This window comes from Rhinolophus sinicus, chromosome 16 (genome assembly GCF_057876585.1).
Source record: "Rhinolophus sinicus isolate RSI-liver-muscle chromosome 16, RSI-T2T, whole genome shotgun sequence".
Lineage (NCBI taxonomy): Eukaryota > Metazoa > Chordata > Mammalia > Chiroptera > Rhinolophidae > Rhinolophus > Rhinolophus sinicus.
Window position 1 is genome coordinate 14,681,256 of NC_142516.1, and position 19,141 is coordinate 14,700,396.

General features: G+C 38.2%; 2 long non-coding RNA genes across 2 annotated transcripts in view; one reads left to right on the forward strand and one right to left on the reverse strand.

The window, feature by feature from the left end:
- Positions 1–4,355, forward strand: part of LOC109447129 (uncharacterized) — a 34,556-nt gene extending 30,201 nt beyond the window's left edge. Inside the window, exon 5 of the long non-coding RNA XR_012495918.2 lies at positions 3,055–4,355. This is a non-coding gene — a long non-coding RNA (uncharacterized LOC109447129). The remainder of the gene's footprint in view (positions 1–3,054) is intronic.
- Positions 1–19,141, reverse strand: part of LOC148754962 (uncharacterized) — a 472,891-nt gene that overhangs the window by 363,606 nt on the left and 90,144 nt on the right. The window lies entirely within an intron of this gene.

The following is a 19,141-nucleotide window of genomic DNA, read 5'->3' on the forward strand; positions in this document are numbered from 1 at the left end:
GAACATTGTTCCCAACCATTAAAAGAAGCAAATATCGATTTAAAGTCATTTGTCGTAATTACTTTAACACATAATTTTGTATAGTCAATTACTCCATATTCATGATGTAACGGCACCTCATTTATAATAATGACAATAATAAATTTCAGGACTTATTGGGAATAGACAGTAACCCAAACACTGGACTAATCACTTTGCACACATTGTCTAATTTGAAACTTACAACCATCCCTGAGGAGGTATTGGGATCCCCATTGCAAAGATGAAGAAACTGAGGTTTGAGTTGATTAGCTAATGTGCCTATTATCACCTGACTTGTAAAACAGAGCTGGAAGTTGATCTCAGGCTAGCGTTTCCAACGCATTCACCCTTAACCCACTCTGCAGTGCTTTCTATCTGCTCTAGCAATAACCATTCTGTGTTATGGGCAGCTGTGTTGTATTTCTCCAACACTAGTATTTTCATGTCTTTGAGCACACGTAGGGATAATATCCTTCACCCCTGCCCACCTTTAGTCCAAAGGAAAATCCATAGTGGGGTCAGAATATGCCTGCTGGAAGAGCTTGAAAACTTATGCTACTTATTTTTATCTTCTTACCTACATCTGAGAGTTGTGCCGATGTCATACTTTGCTTCCCCAATTGCGCCAAACAATGATCAAATAACGCTTAAGTATTTAGTAACGTGCATTAAATCATTTAATTGATGAGACTTCAAGTCCTTAAATGAGGAGAGGAGGTTTGGGGATAATGAAAGTTTAAATATTGGCTTAGGCTATAGATCCATAAGAAAATGATTCTAATAATCCTGGAAACACTGACTTAGTGCAAAATTGATTTTACAAGTCATTAAGAGAAAGCCCCTCCATTTAAAAAAAATAATTCATGTATGACTTAATCATTAGACAGGTTAGATGCTGGGAATTCCAATGTGAATGAGAAAAATGTGTTTTCTGTCCTGGGGTCTCAATCCTTTCTCATTCTGGCTTCTCTAACCAGGGTTTGTGAGTGTGTGTTTGTGTTGGAGGGTGGTGTTGGGGGATGGGGCATACAAAGAACACTGATTCATAGTGAAGCATGAAAGTGCTGTTGTAAGAAAACTTCAGAAGCCTACAGGCCCCAGAAAGAAGGGCGTTTAGGCCACAGTTGTGACAGGGGGAGGTTGATCAAAATAGTCCTCCAGCATGAAATAGTATCTGAGCTAAAAGTTAAAAAGACGTAAGCATTAGTAAGGGGAAAGGGATGAGATTGATATTATCCTTTGCCTACCAAAAAGTTATCCTCCTTTTTTATTGGTCCAGCGATTTTGGAACTAGGAGATATCACAGTCTGCCATGGGGATGATGGCATTCTGAAAAAGGTCTCTTGCTACCTGTTTAGAGAAACGCACACACAAAGAACCTCCCTGACATGTAGAAAGCTGTTCCACACCTCTAGACGCTCCTGTAACTATCTTGTGACCACGGAAGCAAGGGCCAACACAGCCATCAAACCAGCCTTCTCACAGCCCTTATGTTCCTGAACTACTAACTCAGTGCCAGCAAACATTTATTATTCAACATATATTCAGATGAGAAAAATAAATCTCTATTTGTTGAAGTCACTGTTGTGATTTCTGTTGCTTGTGGCTTGAAAACAATTCCAATCACAAAAAGAGCAGAGGGGTACAAAGTGAAAGGGTTTGAGGACAAAAACACAGTAGCATATTTCAGGATGTAAAAGAAGATTCAGAGGAGTTAGAAAGATCCTAGGCAGTAGAGAAGGAATGCTAAGAGAAGGGAGGGGCCATCGCTGGCCCAGCTTTCCTTCTCCGAAATTCAGTAAATATTTAAGGAGTAACTCTTTTCTGCTGGGTACTATTTCAGGCAAAGGGAGAAGAAACAGCAGAATCCTGAGGAAAAACTGTGCCTGGCACTTTGTAGGAATAAGAAGGCCTGTGTTGCTGGAAAGGCGTGAGTCAGAGGAAGCGTCCTCAGAGATAAACTCGGAGAAGCAGTCAGGGGAGGCCATTGCATAGGGCTCTATCGGTCATTGAAAGACTTCGGCTTTTACCTCAAATGAGTTGCAGATATCTTGGGGGGCTTTGAACAGAGGGGCAGCGTGATGTGTTACCTCTGACAGGATGACACCTGTTAAGTTCAAACTAGACCTAGAAGGATGGGGGCAGAAGGTGAGACCAGGTGCGGAGCTATTGTACTAAGGCAGGCAAGTGATAATAATGGTTTGGCAAATGTGATGAGAAATGTTTGGGAGTTCGATCTTTTTTGATGATTGAATGTCAGGGTTTAATGATGGATTGACTATGAGCTGTAAGAGAAAGAAAAGAGTCAAGACTCATCCCAGAGCATAAGCGCTGAAGAACTGAAAAGATAGATTTGTGATTTATAGTAATGGGAAATACTGTGGGGCGATCCCCGCTTGTTTGTGGAACGTCAATCTTGAGATGGTATTTAGTATACTAGTGGACAATGTCAAATATGCGGGTGGATGTATGAGTCCGGAATTTAGGAGCGTCCAGCACTGGACATAGAAATGTGAGCAATCTCCAAAGTACAGACTGCATTTAAAGGCGTGGGAGTGGAAGAGGTCACCAGGAGAGTGAGAGGAGGGAAAGAAGAATTTCAAAGTCTCACCGCCCGCACATTCCAGTGATAGGAGGTGTCAGAGATGAAGAGAAACAAGCAAAGGAGACTGAGCAGGAGCAACCTGGAAGAAACGACGAGGGTTAGGGTGAACTGGAAGCCAAGTGAAAAAAGTGTTTCAAGAAGGAGAGAGCGAATAGTGGGACATCACACCACGAGTGTAGTTAAGGCTGATTTTAGATCTCAAATCTGCTGAGTCTATCTCCAAACATAGGGGAAATGGAGCTGGGGGGTCGTCAGTCCCAGCTTGCTTCCATCACAGACTCAATGAATCACTAGAGGATTTTCTATTAATTTGGCAGCCCACATTCTGGAAGGGAGAGAAAATAATAACCTTATCAGGATTAGTGCATGTTCAGGATATAATCATTTTTCCTTTTTTTTTCTTCGGTTTGTTTGTTTTTGTTTTTAAGATAAAATGGTCATTCTACAAAAGTGATAAGAGACTGCTTTTCCAGCCAGCTGATGATCCAAGATTGCTCAGGAAGTAAACCAGCAGGATAAAACAGCCCCAGCGAGTCTTTATCATATAACCATACATGTCAAGTAATGTGAGAAATTCCTGAAAAACAAGAGGAAAAAACCTAGAGAGAGTTAAAAAAGAATCTCAGTTTGAGCATGATTAATGAACAAGAAGGAAAAGAGAAACCCATCTGTCTCTGGTAGAGAAAAATGATGGAGCAAGGAACTCTTATCATACCACTCTTCGTGCTCCATAAAATATGAGTAACTTTTGGCAACCAGTCAAAAAGAAAGAGAAAATATGCAAAACACACACGGACTCTTCTGCACACACAGGGTGAGATAGGAGAAACTAGAGCTTCAAGGTTGATTTGCTGAGGATGGGAAGGTAAACTGTTATATACAAATATACATAATATTCTGGATGTTTCAATAAATGTCAAACACATTTTCTATACTGGCTATCTTTGCCTGTGCCTTCACATGCTTCTTTTGGTTTCTAAGAAATAAAATTACCTTTTATCAACCATGTTTGCATTCAGCATCCATGAATTTTGGCACCAAGAGCATTCAGAAAACAACTACAGTAAACTCTCCCTTAATTTAAGAAAGTCCTTTTATTTTCCTAAATAGAGAAATCAACTGTGTAAAGTATTAAACAGCTCAAGATAATTTACTATTTTCAAATATTCCAAAGCACATTAAGGCATTCAGGAATACATAACGGTTGACAAAGTAATTATTTGCGCTTACAATGAATCATTAAAATAGGTCCCCCAAGGGCTTCTATCCCACCACACTTGGTTAGGCTGATTTAAACAGAAACTACAAAAGCTTATATTTGGAAGGGCCTATGGATGATACAACTAATTTTTGTTAAACATAACTAAAATAATTTTATTTGTTAAAAAGCACTCTCATATACTGTTTCTCGTCATTATCCGCATAACAGACTTATCGCCAAAAATGTGATTGGATTTTTCCTAATTCTGTGCAAGTTAAAGAGACAAGGCTCAAATTGCGAATTTGTATTATGTATGGAAGGAATGTGTTTCAGCTCTGATCTGCATTTCTACTGAGGTTAATGTCAAATCTAAAAAACAAACAAACAAACAACAACAACAAAAAAACCCACCCAGAGTCAGTCAGTTCTCCTTTCATCACCATATATTTACTTTAATTTAAAAAAAAAAAGCACACATTTTTAGAGCTGGAGAAAAACCTTAGAGATCATATAATCCAAACTCTATTTTACTTAGGTGGAAACTATAGTTCAAGAGATTGAGCGACTTGTCTAAAGTCACACAGTAAGTTAGCAAAATTTATAGTTATGTTTCACTTATTAAGAGTAAGGGCAGTTTCCTTAGTCGAGTCCCTCAGCTCTTAGTGTGAGTTCAGTCTAGCTGGACATACTCCAAGGGTATCGGTCTGCGTCCTTAAGGTTTACCAAGAAGTAAATCCGGTACCTTTTAACATTCTTTGGTCTAGCCATGATGACAACACTTAGGTTTGTAGAGAACTTCATAGAGTTTCCATCTGTAAAGAACTCTCACATCCATCCTCTAGCATGATTCCTTATGTGAGTATGGATAGATGAAAATAACCTTTTAACAGATAGAGAAACTGAGGCTCAAGTTTAGAGACTTGTCCTACGTGACATAGCCAGGCAGTGATGGAGTTAAACTGAATCCAGGTTATTTTATTTTATTTTTTTTTTAAAGCCAAGTGACCTGAATCTGGTACCTAATTCCTGTACCAGCTGGATACAGTAGATAATACTGTCCTCCCATGCCCTATGGTTTGAGGTCTTCAAAATCCATTCACTTCCTTGCTGAAGTTACTGAGCGGAAAGAAGAAACAAATATGAAACCCAGATTTAGGTTTATCTGTGTTATTCATAAGCGTATGCTACATGAGCTTCATCCACATTATGCCAAAAAAAAAAAAAAAAAAAAGAAAAAGAAAAAGTTATTCCCCCCCCAAATATTCCCTTCTTCTTTAGAGCTACTAAATAAGATGTTTTATTTCACATGATTGATTACAGGAATCGTGCTCATATATCCAAGGTCTGACATTTTAAATCACATCTTCTTTTCAATTGAAGGAAATGAAATGATTTTCATATTTCGACATGATTGATTATTTGGAAGCTGAAGCCAAAAATCTATAAGAGTTCAATCTATAGCTCCTACCAGCTGATAGCATATTATCAAACCTTATTAAAATCATGCACGATTTGCAACTGCAGCTTTATATCTGACAGTAAGCAAATATAATGGCTTTCTGCCTTCAGATTGTACTCTTGTATTAATGTGGTGGCTGATATATCTTCTTATGAAAGGATTAAAGGTGATGTAAATTTTACCTTTGCAGATAAATGGTAATTCCTTTGTGTTTAATCTTCATAAGACATTGGGGAAATCTAAAATAGTGATGGGACTGAATGTTTATCAGTGGCAGATCTATAAAGAGTCTTTAATAGCAAACTTCTAGTCCCAATGGGATACCTCTTCCCAATTTTTCTAAAGTTCTCCTCCCTAAATCCAAACCCTGAGAGGTAGCTCAGCTATAAAGATAAGTCATCAGGGCATACAAGCTGAAATTTATACACTCCAGTGTAAGTCTAGTTATGGAAAGTGAAGGTTTCATTCATCTAAAGTTACACAGCAGGATATGGAACATAGAGACCAGCCACTATTCTGAGGTTTGGCACGTTTATGGGAAAATCAATGCTTAAGTTGTCATTTCCTCTGCTTTAATTACAATTTCAATTTTCTTTTTGGATGGTGCAGATCACATAAAAATGGGTCGTGTCTCTTCATTGTAAACACTACCCCATAAATCTGGGCTGTCATTGCTGGGCTCCACCACAGGCATTCAACTCTCTCCCTTTGTATCTAGAGTTAATTTTGGTTGTGAGGTTCACCGGGTGAAATAGCAAGTTTCCCAGTGACCTAGTGGCCACATGGATCCATTCATTAAGAGAACACCCAAATTATTCTAAGGAAAGCCAAAAGTTCAAGCTGAGACTCCACTAAGAATTTAATAAATAAGGAAAAACTTTCCTTTTAAAAAAGTTACTCAACAGACTATAAATGAGTTGAAGGAAGACTCTACCTCTCTTCTACTTTCATACTCCTAAAGGTGGGTCGAATCCTACAAGCATTGTTTTAAAACCTAGAGAGAGAATAGAGGATGGTCAACGAGTACAATACATATGGACCCTGTACTCAGAGTTTCCTACCCAAAGCTGTTCCTATACAACGACACAAGAAAGTGGAAGAAGTAGTGATAATTTTTCTATTAGAGAAAATAAAGGTTAGCACAGGAACGCAAAGAAGGGTCCCTTAGAAGTAAGCTTCAAGCAGACGGGAAACATACAGCCAAGTCCTGGTGGGTACGGTAAAAAGGCAGCGAAAGGAATTCCGGGAAGAAGAAGAGGAACGATGTCATGGTGAGCTGGTCCCAGAGCGTGGCTGGTTTGGTCAACATGGGCTAGAACGGAAATGGCCTTCCCTACAAGTCATGATGAAAAAGTCTCACTTTATCCAGAGGTTAATAGGCAGTCATTAAAGTGTTTTGACCAGAAAAGTTACACAATCATTTTTATGTTTTAGAATGTGGTAGACATGCAGTAAGTGATTCAGGAATGACTTCATGAAGAAATGAAAGCATTCCTACTCTTCATGGTAAGAATGATGTTGATTTGGGGGCACTTCTGAGTCTTCATATTTTCCCCATCAAAAATCCTCTCTTACTCTCAAGTACCCCAAACTAGAAACAACCCAAATGTCTTCCTTTCAGTGGGAGAATGGATAAACAAACTATGGTACATCCACACTATAGAATAGCACTCAACTACCATGTTTCCCCAAAAACTAAGACCGGGTCTTATATTAATTTTTGCTCCAAAAGACACATTAGGGCTTATGTACAGGAGATGTCATCCTGAAAAATCATGCTAGGGCTTATTTTCCGGTTAGGTTTTATTTGCAGGGAAACATGGTATAAAACGAAAGAAGCATTCATATAAGTATTGACTTAGATATATCTCAAGGGCCTTATGCAGTTTCTTTATAGTGACAGAACAGTTGTGTATCCTGATTTTGGTGATGGTTATACTAATCTATACATGTGATTAAATTGCATAGTAATATACACCACCACCACCAACAAAACGATTGCCTGTAAAAGTCAGTGAGACCCAAATAAGGTCTGTGGTTTATTTAATAGTATTATACCAATCTCCAGTTTCCTGGTTTTGATACTGTACTATAGTTACAAAAAATGTTACCATTGGAGGAAGCTCAATGAAAGGTATGGAAACTTTATACTATTTTTGCATAGTCTTATCAACTCTGAAAGTATTTCAGAATAAATTGTTCAAAAAATGAGTATGTTCTTTCATCTTCTCTCAACCTTTGATTGACTTTCCTTTGACTTCAGGACAGAGTTCAATGGATGAGCCTGAGACTTGAAACAGTCGTTTCGCTCTCTAGTCTCACTCACTCTTTCATAAAATTTTCTTGTAGTTATTTTACTATACTCAAAATTCATTCCCTGAATAGGCCATGTACTTCCCCTAATTTGTGATTTTTAACTGTGTTAACCCTAATTTTAGGAGATATTTTGCATGCATTATTTTATAAAATCATCACAATAACTCTAATAGGTCTCAGTTCCCCATGTTAATAGCAGAGTCACTGAAACTCGTGGAAGTTTGATCACAGACCTAGCAAGAAAAGAATTCACATGGGTCCTTTTTGACTCCTCTGTCCCATATTTATTTATGTATGCTGATGTTTAAATTACTTGCTTGCACACAGAAGACTAACATGGCTGATGCCTTATGCTTCTACTTTCTTCTATTGCTGTACTGCATAAAATAGGTATTTCAATCTGAATGCAGATTGAAAGTGACCTGGACCTTATGATGTACTGTTTTCGACATCTGGACAATTCATCATTTTGCAAATTGAGTTGAAAGGGCCATGATAAGTGTAAATAAAGATTTGAAGAAGAAAAAAAAAAGGATTTCTTAATGGAAACGAGCTACTGATCTGAAATTTGTGGGTGAGGGCCTGAGTATTTTCTGAAGCTTCTTTGCCATTGGGGAAGTTCTGCCACCCACTGAGATATGAGTCACACTAGAAATGATGGACTTGACACTAAAAACATGAAATTTCTTGTTCACTGCTGCCTGTGAAGGGAGCCTCAATTTTCACAGCTCAGGGCAAGAGATAGGAAAAATGAGTCAGCAAGGAGTCTAGGTATGAAACCTGTAAACAACCAAGTGTAGGAAGTTTTCAAAGTCCTCTTTTGAACTCTCCTCCATCAACCTTTTGGAATTAAGACGGATTCCATCTGTAGGAACCAGGTGAATCAACAGCATTCCAATTTCAAATGTCCATCTATCTATTAATTGTTGACAACATGGCTTTGTAAAGTGAATATAAATCATGTAAAATACATAACACATATGCACGCACATGACACTGAAGTTTTATGGGCTTTACGGGACACCTTGTCCCCTTACTAGGATCTCTAGTATAAAATCCTTGCTATAGAGGAAAGTGTCTAGTTTGAAGGTCAAAGAACTGTGCAATGCAACCTTGAGTCAATTATTTCATTTTCTGACCCTTAACTTTTTGACTGACAAACCAGAGTAAATAATAACTCCTCTACCTAAATTGAATGAAAACAATTTCAGAAAACATAGGTATGTGAAAGGTTCAGATACACTGCAAAGTTATAGAAGATATTAAATATGAATGCAATTATTTGTCCTAATACATTCAGCAAAGATAACAGCCATTGAAAAATAATGAGCATTGAACGAGTTGTGAAACGCAGAAGAAAAAGGTAGTTTTCAATTTCTCTGTTTTCTCTAAATTAAATCCGGCCCAACTGTACAGGAATTTACATGACATGTTACAGAAGTATTAGGACTATTTCAAAATATTCTGATATTCCTTCTGGGCAGACGGCAGGAATATAGGCAGGGCCACATGACTTGCTTTGCACAGTGAGACGCAAAAAAAATGATGTGTGTCAATCCCAGGTGAAAGCTTTACGATACAGAATGCAATGTACTATGTTTCCCTTTTCTGCTACACGAATATTGGAAATGCTTCGACAGGTAGCGTCTAATGAGATGAAACTCCATTAGTCTGAATGCCTGAGCAGCTACTATAAGTATACTCCCCTCTGACCAATTTTGTACGTGACGTGTGAAAGAGAAGTAAGTTTGTTAAATCTCAGTGATTTGGGGCTGGTTACTTTTACGCATAATATAGCCTTTCTTGATTCATTCACAATATATCTAACACCATGCCCTATCCAGCTCTAATCCCCTTCCCCACCAGTGGATGCTTCATAAGCTAAATGAGGTATTTATGAGGTATTTTCAGTTCCTACATATTTCAAGATCACCAAGGAATGGGATTATATCTTATAAATTGATATAACACATAAGACTCCAAAGATGGCCACAGTGCATTACTTCCTTCCTTTTACAGGCATGGTATGCTATATCAAGACTACGTCTAATTCTCTTCCCCTTGAACCTGAGCTGGCCTTAGTCACCTGTTTTATTAATAGAATGTGGTAGAAGTGATATTTCTGGACTTTCAAGGATAGGTTTAATAAAACCTAAAGCTTCTGCCTATGTATCTTGAAATGCCCCCTCCAACAACCCAGCCACCATGTTTAAAAAGTCCACATCACATGAAGAAACTACATGTGAGATTTTCAGTTGACAACATCTGCTGATATCCCAGCCCCAAATTAGCATCAATTTCCAGCCATGTGCATGAGCTGTTTTGGATATTCAGCTAAGTCAAGCCTATAGATGACGTCAGCCTCAGTGAACATCGGATGACAGTAACATGAGAGACCCCAACTGACAAATTCCCACCTGATACCCAAGACACCTAGGAGATGAGATATGAGAGGCTTGGGAGATAATAAATTGTTTTCAGTCACTAGGTTTTAGGATTGTGTGTTATATCGCCATAGATAACCTGAGTTCTCTATAGTATGCTTAATGTCTACATAAAATGGAAATAATGGTGCATATCGCACAGGATTGTTATAGAGATTAAATTCTGTAATGTACTTAATATGTTTTTATTGTCTGTAATATAACATGCACCAATCAAGATAGTCTTGGTCATAAAAGTTACCTTTGAAAAAAATCCTCAAGTGTTAGTGGATTAGAAAAAAATGAGTTGTGTTTCTCCCTCATTCTATTTGTCCATTAAGATTGAGTATGGTCACTCAAGGACCCAAGATGACAGGGCAATAGTCACCTTAAACTTTTCTGGTTCCTGGGCAAGATGAAGGACGCTCACTTTCTGGTACTTCGATGTGCTGAACTGAAAGCAACACCCATCACGTCTGCAACACATTCATGAGCGTGAATTGCACAGGGCAGCAAGTTAAAATCCTACCACTTGTTCTAGGAGTAGGAAAACATAGAAGCATTTGGCGAACAGCATGATCTCATGCTGTGCGTTTCTTTTTTCCCCATAAAATTATTCTATCAGAACATACCACAATTTACGTATTTGTTTTGTTATTGTCTATGTCCTTTGTAAGAAATAGCTGCCTAGACATAAACTCCGTGTCAGCAGACATTTCTATCCATTGTGTTCACCTCTGTATAGACATTTCTATCCATTGTGTTCACAAAACCCCCAGGAACAACAGAACTTGTGCATAGCACTGACTTAATCAAATATAGAATGGAAGTATGGGATATCATTACTGTCATCATCATTTTTTATCATTATATCTTCATAATAGTGTCGATACAAGCTACAGTTTCAAAGATATTTAGTACAGAACTGGAGAGGTATAGTCTGGAGACTACCATCGGAACATGAAAATTAAGCATAAATATCTGGATGGCTTTCACTTGGGGGAAAAAAAAAGGTTTCTGAGTAATTATTTTAATTCCAAAAGCATAGTTAGTACTAATGGATATGGACATGTATGGGACTCAACTATCAAGTAAGTATATTCTGGTGTCAGACAAACCCAACTTTGAATCTTGACTGCCCAAATTACTAGCTATGTGATTTGGGTTATAAATCAAATGTATTCAACCAAGCACCACTCCTTAGACATCTTACTCTTTCCACTTTCTCAAAGTATAAATTTTCATACATTTGGAATCACCACTCTCCCTCCCATTGTGCGGACTCTGTGCTCTCTTCCAGGCCCGCCTGCTCACTCTTGTTACAGAGACACACTCCAGCCTAATTTTCTCAGTGGTCCAAAACAGTTCCAGTAAATAATGTTAGCAGGATACTGGTATCTTCTCTCTAGTAATTAGCACATCCTGCTTTCCTGCACTATGGCTTGCACTTCTTGGCGATACCTGACAGTGGGATAAAGAGGTTTCATATAGGACAACAGGCCTGGAGAGGCAGGAGCTGAGTGGAAGCGGGTTGTTCCACATCAGAAAGGAGAGGGCATCAAGTCATCACGCCATCCTTTCGTAACCAGCTCTATGATAATGTGAAATGAAACGAATAGGAAGTGTGTCGCCAGCAATGCACTGTGCTTTCCTCACACTCAGAACCATATTTGGTTCACTTAAGAATGAGAGAAGTTCACCAAGCTTCACAGCGCAGAAGGGTTTAAAATACTGTAGAAAAAAAATCTTTGTAAGTTCTAAAACTAGGATAGTCAGATATTTTTGTTTGGGTGGCACAGAGGGGACGGTGTCCTAGAGGTTCATTTTTCCACAAAGAAATCTGTTGCCCTTCAGAAGGTAAACAAAATTGAGGAACAATTACAAATTACTCTGGTTAGTCAGACTCCAACAATATCAACCCCATGGTCAACCTATGGGACAAAGAATTTTAAGAGGTGGGCAGTGGTAGTAAGTGAGAGCTAAAATATGTGATCCCGGAGGACATTTTCTTTAACTCAAAAGCAAGGTCCTAGACTCACTATGCTTCTGATACACTTAACAGCATAGGAGGTATGACAATTAAGTTCGTGAACTTGTTGCAACAATGTTCCTAACCTTTTTTGATATCAGAAGGAGTATTCATTATTAATTTGTACCAACTGGACAAACAGTTAACCAAGTTTACTATTTGGAAATGCTGAAAAGGTTGCGTGAAAAAGTTAGACGACCTGAATTTTTCGCCAACAATTTATGGCTCTTGCATCACGACAATGTACCAGCTCACACGGCACTGTCTGTAAGGGAGTTTTTAGCCAGTAAACAAATAACTGTATTGGAACACCCTCCCTACTCACCTGATCTGGTCCCCAATGATTTCTTTCTTTACCTGAATAGAAAGGAAATATTGAAAAGAAGACATTTTGATGACATTCAGGACATCAAGTGTAATACGACGACAGCTCTAATGGCCATTCCAGAAAGAGTTCCAAAATTGCTTTGAAGAGTGGACTAAGCATTGACAGCAGTGCATAACTTCCCAAGGGGAGTACTTTGAAGGTCACCTAGTGATATGCAGCAATGAGGTATGTAGCACTTTTTGTAGGATGAGTTTGTGAATATAATTGTCCGACCTCATATATCTTCCTTCCCCCCACTTTCTTCGCTAAAAATAAAAACTATATATATTTGTAAATCTGTGCTTTTATGATACCTTCATTTATATTATACATATAGTTTCTTTCAAGAAAAATAAGAAATCTACAATACTAATATCTCCCATAGCAGGACTGTTGTAATTCCAGGTGTGACTAGATCAAGAGATTCAACTGGCGTCATCACAACTTAGTTTTTTTCTATCTGGGATGCACTCTCAGCTGGTTTCTTCTGTATAGCTTCCTTCTTGAGCAGATTTTCTTCAGGTGCTGGCAAAGATGGCCACTGGCAGCCTCAGGCTTACCTGAGCCTGAGTGCCCACTATCTCAGAAAGAAGAACTGGCTCTTTGGGGATGATTTCAGGTTTTTGATTAATCTGGCTTCAGCTATATTTGCATTCCTGAACCACTCATTTTAACCAGAATTTCTCAGTACTCCGACTGGCCAGGCCTGTGTCATAACCTCACCCCTAAACCATGCAAACCATGCATAGACTTAGGCACACCTCAAACTCATAGATGGAAAATTGGAGCACATTTCCTATGCTGGATAAAGATATTTTCAGTGTATTGTTTTATGTGATTATCATTACAACCCCTTGAGGAAACATGGACAGGATTTCTGGGAGAGGTAACTTGGGGAAAAAGAAAGACATAAGTTTTAGAGGCCAACAGATATTAACATATTTCTGATTTTCTAAACTGTTTAGCTCTGGGCTTTCAATTAATCTATAGAACTTATAATAACCTCAGTTTCTTATCTCTAAAATAAGTATGACATGCATGATTATAACAGGCATTACATGAGATATAGAAAATAAGAGAATTGTATATCGTTGTAATAACCCTGTGTAATATACAATGTCAAATTTCAGTGGCTTACAACAGGTGTATTTCTCAACTCTGAGGGTTGGTTGTGATTCTGCTCTGATTCACTGGACTTGGCTCTCTATATACGTGTTCACATCTGCTTAACATGCTTCCTCATTCTGTGACCAACAGCTACCCAGGGTATGTCTTTCTTATGGCAGATGGCAGAAGCATACGGGGATAAGGCAAACCACACGAACACACGTAATGGCTCTACTCACATTATATCTGCTGAGATCCCACAGGCAAATCAAGTCCCATGGCCAAGCCCATCACTAGGATAGACAATACACTCTCCCTACTCTGGTGGGAGGCATTGAAAATTCACTTGGAAAAGACTGTGCATGTATAATTCTACTAGAGAGAAGGAATGAAGAATTGGGAACAATAACACAGTCTACAACAAAACCATAGTTGGCAATACAATATATATGTATATTAGATTTGTCATTGTAATTCACCCTTTGGAAAACCACTTCAGGATTTAGAATAGGGAATTTCAGATTAGGGAACGTGTATGAAATTTGGTGTAACACTCTTCATTGCCCATTCAACTCCGTACTCTTTCCCATGATCACCTGTCTTCCCGCAGTAACTTGGTTACTGGCTTCTGACTCTACGGGAACTTACATCCTGGATGCATATTACATGTCTCCTAAACCTGCTACACCTAAGCTGGACCCTCTGTCCTCTATTTCTGGCTCACAATAAGGGGCAGGTGATGTCTGTCCCAGTCATTTCTGCATCCTGGCACAGTGCCCATCACATAGGAGATGGTCAATAAACGGTTACAGACTCAGGGAATGGAGAATATAGTTACATGTGGCAAAGACTACTGGTGACCCACCCAAAATTCATCCTTCCATTTTTCCTTACTAATAGTAAACATGTTAATTTGGGGGTAAGGGGAGAGTAATGAAGAACTTAAATTAAAATTACATTTTCTACCTTCCCATGTGGTTAATGGTGGTCCATGAAATTTAAGTGGATAGTATTACAGAGGCTTTCAAAATCACTTTTAAAGGAGCCCTATCTATTTGCTATATCCTTTCTTCTTTCTGTAAAACAGACTTTTTGGTTCGAGTTCTGGTGATTATTTTGTTATCAACACATCTAAGGATGGTAGAGTCAAAAGCTGAAAAACGCCTAGGTGCCTGATGATTTTGTGAGCCCAGGACTCTCAACCTCTGGACTTCTTTTGTATGAGAGAAAAATGAATCCTTAATTTGTGTAGTGAGAGGAATGTTCTGGTACTTGAAACTGAACACAATGTCATAGGTCCCTGGTAGATGTTAAATAGATCTGATTTTGAAAAGTGGAGATATAACTGGATTCTCACGGAAACAGGAACTGAGGCAGAAATAAAACCAAATTGGAGCAAAATAGCTTTCTTGGTCACAATTGAACAGGAAGCCTTGACAATCAAGATCACATCAAAAGTGACCATCAGCAGTTACTTTTTAGTTTGCTCTCTGCTCTGATTTATTGCGTGCTTCCCTTCAGCCCACACAGGTTGGGTAGGGAGCATGAACAAGAAAAAACCTTCTTTGTTGTGATAATGCCATTGAGAATTTCAGGCGTTTTTGTTACCGCAGTGCAGCACAGCCTATGCTGACTAAATTGTGCATTTCTTACAATCTTTGTAGCCAATGCTCTTAGGCAGTGGTTTGTCAACAGAAGGCGGAGCTTATAAAACTTCTATTCAAGAAGACAAATAAACATAATTGTCCAAAGCAAAGTTTTCAGGAGGCATAAAGGAAGAACAATTTTCTTTTGGTTTATAATATCAAAGAGGAGTTTATGGTAAGGGTGGCATTTGAACAAGGAAAAAGGTATGGAATTCTCATGAGGACTATATAACTTTTGGCCTGAAATAGACCTGGGTTTGAGTCCCAGATCTTCCAAAGATCTATTGTAGAAAAGTTATTTAATGTGTTTGAGCCTTAGTTCCTTTGCCTTTATTATTGGAATAATGCCTACTACTTAGAATTTTGTGGGGATAAAATGAGAAAACACTAGCAAAGTGTTCATACAATGTCAATCACAGTATAAAAAAAAAAGATATGAAATTGAAGGTTTGGGATGTGTGGAGATGGTGATGATGGTGACATGCATGGACATAAGAGTGGGAATGTGTAGGGCTTACTTGGCCAACAAGTATACTCATTTGAGCTACAGCTTCTAGCATATGACTTAGTTACACTTTGCACTTACATAGCATTTTATAGTTTCAAAAAGACCTTGGCATACATCATCTTAAGTAGTATTCAGATCTCCTTTCTGAGAGAGTTCTTTATGTCTGTTAGCGTTTAACAGCTATGCATATTGAAGTTCAGAAACATGCAAATAATCACCAAAGCATATTGATGGCAGGGTTGGAATTGGAGCTTCTGCTTTATGACAAAACGCCAGTCCTTTTAAGGTTCCAGCTGCCTTATATGAGGAGCTCAGAACAAATCACAGAAACTTCCTCACAAGGTACTCTCACTGTTTCATTGGTCAAGGTTTAGTTATACAGCATGGTCCATCCCAGCTGTGCTTGTGATAAGTTCTGCCTCAGCCAATATGATCTCACATTTCAGAGCATTATTAAGTTGACCGAAGGAAGAAGTAAATGGCTGTGATCCTCATATCCTCTTTGCAATTACTTGTCTCTGTAATTCTTACATATACTTTCCAAATCAATCCATGACCTAAGGGCAAGTGCATTTGTTTAAACAGATTGCTTCAGAACCAACCATGAGAAGGTAGCCAATCTAACAGGAATCCTGACCACAGTATTTTATCCCGGTGGCTTTAACTTCTGAAATGCCAATAAACACAGGTAATTATACTAACTCTTTCTTATATCTGGGTTATGTTAACAGGTCACACATTGGTTTGAAAGCAACTACACCTGCCAATTGTTTTTATGCACAAGACACAACCCATACTGATGTGAGCTGCAGGTACAGAAGATCTCTTTGATTCTCTCAGTAAGAACAATTGAAGATGCAACCACCATGTGGTTGTAGCTTCACATTCGTGAATGCTGAGATGTCTCCATGAGTTGACTGACTTGAATAAGCCAGGACCAAATAAACATGATTTTTTGTAATGTGGGAAGTGTCAAAGGTGACAACCAAGGCATCCATCAAGCACTAAATCTGGACTTTCATGGATTTGTAGGACTTTAGAAATGGAAAGTGCTTCATTTTCATTTCTCTCCTTCTATACCATTTGCTTATTCAAAATTAATAGCATCACCACCTTTAGGAGATGTGTCTCTCTTCTCTGAACATTCTTCCTACATTTATAGGGCCGGATACCTGGCTCAAAGAAGTCACATAATAGCCTGGCCAATGGCCTATCCATCTAGCTTTGTTTAACAGTTTCAAGCAAGACATGAGAGCATTGGAGACTGGGGAACTCTCATACTTGGAGTAAAGCACTAACCAAAGGTACCATGAACAGCTGCTTTCATCTTGGACCTGCCTTCTTCCTCTTACCTGGCTGTTAAACTTGTCCTTGGATTATGTGAGAGACACCATTATCCTTCCAAAGTTTTTCTTTTATATACGTAAGAGTATGGTAAGTCTCTACCTTTCTCCAACTACACTGTCTGTAAGACACTAGTGACTTCAGCAGAAAGCCTCTGTCCGTTATCAGTAGTCTTTCCTCCCCCAAGTTTCCCATGAAACCAGGTAAAAGTCCTGGTTATTCTACCTTTCAAATCCATTCTTGACTTTGTAGATTCCCGTAGTTTCTTTCTTTTTTTATTAGTAGTAGTTTCAGGTGTACAAAACAAGATAATGATTAGACACTTACACCCCTCACAAAGTGATAACCCAAACAAGACTACCACCCATCTGATCACGGACATAGCTATTGCAATGCCATTGGCTAGACTCCCTATGCTGTGCTCTTTCCTGTTTTCATCTAGGTTTTCATGTCTCCTAACTAGTGTTCCCAGCTCCAATTTTGTCTCCTTCCAATCAATCTTCTGCCCCAAAGAAGAGTCAATTTCAATAGGGAAAGACATTTAACTGGTATTACCAAGCAGCCCGTTTGTTCAGAGATTTCACATTCCCTGCCTTGTTTAATCCTCTCTAAGTATTATAGTGTTGTTTTGTTTGTTTGTTTTGTTTTTTAATCTTTGTGTTCACTTTACAGATGAAGAAACTGAGACTCAGAGATGTTAAGCAAAATGTCTCCTGGCCACATACTTGGTAAATGATAAGGTGAAGCTTCAGACCCAGGTAGACAGACTCAAGGACCAATGCTTTCAACCATTTGCTAATTTCTTCCCCAATGAGATAGGAGCTTAAACATATTTTACAAGCCTTTCCATTTAGTGAGGTCAGAGGTAGGATATGTATCCAGATATCTCTGACCCATACGCTTTATACTGTCTTGTGTTATGCTCATGCTGTTTCCTAGCTTTAAATTCCTTTGGCAACATGTTTCCTTTCACTGACATCAAGACCCTTCACAATTGGCTCTAACTAAACTTCCCCACTTTTACCTGCCATATTCTTTGACTTCCTGCCATATATATATATATATATATATATATATATATATATATATATATATATATATATATATATATATATATATATATATTCCCCCCCCAATCATCTTCTCATATCATTTTACTCTTTCACATTTCAAGCTAGCAAACTCCTATCCATCACCGTCCAATCTGAATGTTTATGAACAGTGTGAAAATATCCCATTAAACTCAAACTATTCATATGTTTTAAGGCAAAACTTTTATGATGATTCCAAAATAACCTACCACTAGGGGAAATGTGAAGGTTGACAGGATGATGCTGATGAATGGGTCATCAATCCAGGTATTCTACCCAGCTCAATGCTTTCTTTAAGTCAAAGGAACACGGATAAGAGATAGCAAAAAGAAAATATATTTGTTAATAGGGGCATTTGAAACACTTCTCATTAAATCAACTAAGATAACCTTATCATTAAATTTAGCCCAGCCCCTGGTGACAGAATAAGATCACTTAAGTTTCAGACTTGGCTCTGCTGTTTGTGAAGTGACCTTGAGAAAGTCATTTCACATTTAGATTGCTTTATCATCTGCACAATAAGTAAATCAAATTACTGTTAAGATAATTAACTGATATAATACATTTCTATTTTGGGGGTTTTGTTTTATTTTGCTTTTTATATGATTACTGAAATAAGTTTACAGACAATTAAGCACCCAAATCTAAAGTGTAAGGCTAAATAAATTTTTGCATATCTATACATTTTTTTCCTTTGCAAATGAGATGGGTCATATTCCAGACTTAAAAGAATCATGACCATCTTCAACTGAGCTCACTTATTTGAAATATAAAGTTCTAATAAGCATTACAATTTATTGTATGTTTACTAAATAAGACAATGCTATCTTCTAAGGTGTCCTGTTTAATCTTTGCAGTAATCCTGTGATGTATATATTATTATCCCCATTTTATAGGTAAGGAGATGAGACTACATGGGGTCCGGTAGCTTGCCTAAAGTCACACCTCTGAGTTGCAAATGCAGGTCTAATTACCTGTAATAGGAACCTGGGCAGCCACGTAGCCGTATTTGCAGTCCAATCAC